Source organism: Mobula birostris, chromosome 13 (genome assembly GCF_030028105.1).
Source record: "Mobula birostris isolate sMobBir1 chromosome 13, sMobBir1.hap1, whole genome shotgun sequence".
NCBI classification, from domain to species: Eukaryota; Metazoa; Chordata; class Chondrichthyes; order Myliobatiformes; family Myliobatidae; genus Mobula; species Mobula birostris.
The window spans coordinates 107426974-107432206 of record NC_092382.1 but is presented as its reverse complement, the minus strand read 5'-3'; positions in this window follow the sequence as shown (position 1 = coordinate 107432206).

Below are 5233 nucleotides of genomic sequence, written 5' to 3'. Positions count from 1 at the left end.
AAAAACCTTAAAATGTCGATGTTGGTGCACAGGAGGTCAAAAATGTGATAGTGGAGGGGAAGAAGGCGTTTCTGAATCGCTGAGTGTTCAGGCTTCTGTACCTCTTTCCCCATGGTAGTTTTGAGCAGGGAATTTGTCCCGGGGTGAGGGGCCTCACTGATGAAGATGTCCTCGATGCTGGGGAAGGTGGGGCCTTTGACGCCGGGTGATCTACATCCCTCTGCAGGCTCCTGTGACCCTATCCCTTGCAAACTCCACTCCAGGCGGCGATGCTCCAAGTCAGCATGCTCCCAACGTTCATCTGTAGACATTTCCTAGTCTTCAATGAAAGGGCAAATCTTCTCAGACTCCTGACCTTGCAACACTTTCTGAAACGAGAGATCTATAGGTGGTGGTGAACAGATGTAGAGCATTGTCTGGAATGCACTCAGACTCAGACTTGAAATAAACAATCCGACAGTGACGAGATCCAAATATTAAATCACAATCTGTATTACTAGAAATGGATCCCCTACAGCTCGAGCCCTTTAACTACTGACAGGCAAAATTTGGCAGTGAGAGCCTTCAGGGGAAAGTGACAGCTAACCACACTCCAGGAAATGGAGATTTCGAATCTTGAATCCATGCCGATAAAAATACTTTCTCCGTGTTTGCATGCCCAGTGTAGATCCTTCGAGATGCTGACACACAGCAACTCAGGAACGTGAAATGCGATCATAGGACGGAGAGGCAGAATTAAGCTATTTGGCCCGTTGGATCTGTCTCCGCCATTTCATCATGTCTGATCCATTTCCCTCACAGCCCCAATCTCCTGCTTGTCTCCCTGCATCCATTTATGACCTGACTAATCAGGAATCCCTCAAACTCTGCCATAAATATCATGCCTTAACCTTCGCGGCCGGTTGTGGCAACAAATTCTATCGATGCACCCAACTCAGGCAAAGGAAATTGCTCCAAAACTCCATTCTAAAATAACGGCCCGCTATTCCATGTTAACCCACTGGCCTTAGACTCTCCCACCATACGGAAACTTCCCTCCACATGTACTTTATCGAAGCCTTTATACGGTCGTTCGGTTTCAACAACACCAACAACCCCCTATCCCCACCGCCCCATCATTATTCTGAGATACAGCCATCAAACTTTTCTGATTTGTTAAGGGTTTCAATCCCGGAATAATTCCCATGAACTTCCTTTCAACACTTCCCAGTGCCAACACATCTGGCCGGATTAGATACAGGACCCAGTGCCGCTCACAGTCCTCCGTGAGGCCTCGCCAGTGCGTTATAAACCATCAACTTTACATCCGTGATTTTATATTCTAATCCGCTTAACATGAATGTTAACATTGCATTTGGCTACTTGCGACTGAGGAAATTACAGTTCCCATGCCAGGCAATGATGTAGACAGTCAGGATGCTCTCAAATCTACCGGGGTAGAAAGTTTTTAGGTTTGGGGAGCTCATACCAAACTTTGTCAAACTCTGAGGTGAAAGAGGCGCCGTTGTGACTTTTTCACCACAGAGCCGGTAGGTGATTTTTCTGCCGAAGATCTAAAGGTTGCTCACCCTCTCAACAGCAGATCTAATGATGTCAACAGAGCTCAGCCTGGCTCCATTCCTCTTGTGGTCCACAAACAGCTTCTTTGTTTTGGCGACATTGAGGGAACTACACCCGCCCCTTCTCCGTCATCCCCTGTCGTCCCCGATGCCCATTCCCCGATACCCACCTCATTCCCTGCAGCCCCCACGGCTCCGTTACTACCCACTGCCACCCAAACGCCTCCCTCTCTGTGTTCACAGGGAAAATGGAAGAGGAAGAGGAACTGTTGGGAGAATGGGTAAAGCTGCTGTCGGTGTTCAACTTCTTCCCGTCCACCTCATATCGATCTTTCGGGCTCAGTCTCTTTGCAGTTCTATGTGAACCGGCGGGTCGTGTGGTTCCCCATGGTTTCCTCCCTGTGAGTGCAACCTCAGCACCACTTCACTGCACTCCTTCTCGCCATGGTCCTTCTGCATTACCTCCACTCACACACAGATACTATCTCTGATGGGACAATGTGGAGGGAGCTTCACTCTCTGTCTGACCTCAGGAGTGTGTGATGGGACGATATGGAGGGAGCTTCATTCTTTGTCTGACCACAGGAGTGTGTGATGGGACGGTGTGGAGGGAGATTCACTCCGTGTCTGACCCCGGGAATGTGTGATGGGACCATGCGGAGGGAGATTCACTCTATGTTTGATCCCGGGTGTGTGTGATGGGACGGTGTGGAGGGAGGTTCACTCTGTGTCTGACCCCGGGAGTGTGTGCTGGGACGGTGTGGCTGGAGCTTTACTTTGTATCTGTCCGTGAGAATATATGACCCTCCGGACCGTGTGATGGGACGCTGAGTTGGGAGATGCACTGTGTCTAATCCCGGGAGTGTGTGATTGGACCTTGTTCAGGGAGGCTGTCTCTGTCTCTGACCTCGGGTGGTGATATCGGACTGTCACAAGAATGGAGATGAGGGGATGGATGGAGAGGAGGGAAGCGATGAAGAGAGAGCGAAGCTGAGGCGAGAGGAGATGAGTAGAGAGAGTGGGGATGAGGGGAGAGATGGGGAGAGAGTGGAGAGGAGGGGAGAGAGTGGAGATGAACATAGAACATAGAATAGTACAGCACAGTACAGGCCCTTCGATCCACAATGTTGTGCCGACCCTCAAACGCTGCCTCCCATATAAGCCTCCACCTTAAATTCCTCCATATACCTGTCTAGTAGTCTCTTAAACTTCACTAGTGTATCTGCCTCCACCACTGACTCAGGCAGTGCATTCCACGCACTAACCACTCTCTGAGTAAAACACTTTCCTCTAATATCCCCCTTGAACTTCCCACCCCTTACCTTAAAGCCATGTCCTATTGTATTTGGCGGTGGTGCCCTGGGGAAGAGGCGCTGGCTATCCACTCTATCTATTCCTCTTAATATCTTGTACACCTCTATCATGTCTCCTCTCATCCTCCTTCTCTCCAAAGAGTAAAGTCCTAGCTCCCTTAATCTCTGATCATAATCCATACCCTCTAAACCAGGCAGGATCGTGGTAAATTTCCTCTGTACCCTTTCCAATGCTTCCACATCCTTCCTATAGTGAGGCGACCAGAACTGAACACAGTACTCCAAGTGTGGTCAAGTTTTATAGAGCTGCATCATTACATCGCGACTCTTATCCGGCTGATAAACTCTGTGAGTTGTTTGAAGGTACAAAAATCACGTGAGGGTCGGTAAGAGTCGTAGAGGTAATAACAGAATCATGAGTCTTATCTTTGCATGAACGGAGGTGTGACCTACAATGGTGACGCGGGGTTGGGATCTGAGGACCGATTTGTAGGTAACTGACAGGTGGTGTCGTGCAACACCCCCTCTGTTCTGGGATGGGTTTTCCAGTTTGACAAAGATGGCTATTTTAACCCCTCTTTCAAGCCACCTGTCCTCTCTGTGCAATATGTGCAAATTGTTGCCATCAAAGGTCTGTCCGTTGTCCTTTAGGTGTAGATATACAGCCGAATCTCGACCTGATGGGTGAGCACTCCGATTTTGGCTCATCCGTTTGTGAAGTGGTTGTTTTTCTCGCCGATGCACAGATCTGTGCAGTCCCCATTGCTTTCGCTAGCATATAAACATTGCTCTGTGTATATCTGGGTTCAGGAGGCTTGCAGTGGACGGGTTTCTCTCTGAGTGAGTGTGCAGGTTGAAAGAACACAGGGACTTGATGTTTGTTGAAAACCTGTCTGAGCTACTCTGAAACTCCCGCTCCGTCTGGGAAGTCTGTGTTTCCCGTCTGTATTGCTCCTAATCGCTGTCTGCTGGGCTGACGTCATTGTTTTTTTTTGTTGTTGCTGTCTTGACGAAGGTCTGTCAGGGAAGCCACAAGCTTTCAAGACTTCTTTCAAATATTTGTGCTCCCCGCCTTTGGCTGTCATGTTTGTGGGCTTATTCTCGGCGCGGTGATATTCGTGTTCGGATAACATATAATTATGTTCCAATGTGTGGGAAGTGTCAAACCTTAAAGAGTGATCTGTCTGCGTTGGTTTCCTGTAAACTTCAATATCCAGCTGTCCATTTCCTTTGATAAGTCCTCCACAATCTAAAAAAAGGACATTACATTTTTCTCGACGTGGTCTACTGTAAATTTAATATTTTTATTCAACGAGTTGATGTGTTGTGTGAAGGCTTGCACGCCTTCAAAGAGAGGTTGTAGATAGAACTGCTACAGTGAGGGGGGAGGGTGGAGAGAGAGGATGAGATGGAGACAGAGGGTGAGATGGCGAGAGAGGGTGAAATGGAGAGAGAGGGTGAGATGGAGAGAGAGGGAGGGAAAGAGATAAAGACAGCGAATTCCGCAGGGACGCGGGAGACAGACAGAGACATGGAGGAAAGGGTGATGCTGGAGAGGAAGAGAGGAGATAAAGTGAGAGGAGAGGGAGAAAGAGATTTACAGGAACAAGAGGGCGGGTAGAGAATTGGAGAGGGAGGGGGAGAGGATTCCACTCGGTCCCTCACCTCTCCGTGCGCCGGGAGATACTTGTCCCGCATTTCCGAGCCTTAACGGAGAGGCACAGACTACAAGAGAAGAGGAGCAGGGCTATCCGTAACCCCTCCCAATTCCTGTGTCCTACTCCTCAGCCCTCTACCTTGTCTATCCCTCTTTCTTTGGGAACATCCTCCTCCTTCTCAGGGAGGTGAAACCCCGCCGTCTACCCGACTCCTTATCTTGATCCGGGTGTACACACAACCCGATAACTCCAAAATTACACCCTCTATACACCACCATCTTTGCATTCCCCATCACATTCATATCTCACACCTAACTTGCTTCTCCTTACACACACACACCCTCTCTACTCCGTTCTCCATTCCTACCTTCTCTCTCTCCCTCCTCGATTACTTTTTCCCTCCATCGTCCACACTCCCTCTCCTTCATTCCTGCCTTCCATGAGCCCCACTTCCCTCTATCGCTTTCACTCTTCTCCCTCTCCTCTTTCTCCGTTCATCACATTCCGTCTCCCTTCTCACTCTTTCTCCTGTTTTCCGGTCCTCTTTTCTCGGCCTCTCTCTCCCAATCCCTCCAAGTCTCCACAGCCTCTATTTCTCTAACCCTCTCCCGGCCCCTCACGCTTCCCCATATCCATTCCTTAATTTCCAACTCTCTCCTGCCACATATCCTTCACTCAGCCCTTTCTAACCGGTCTGCCCCGT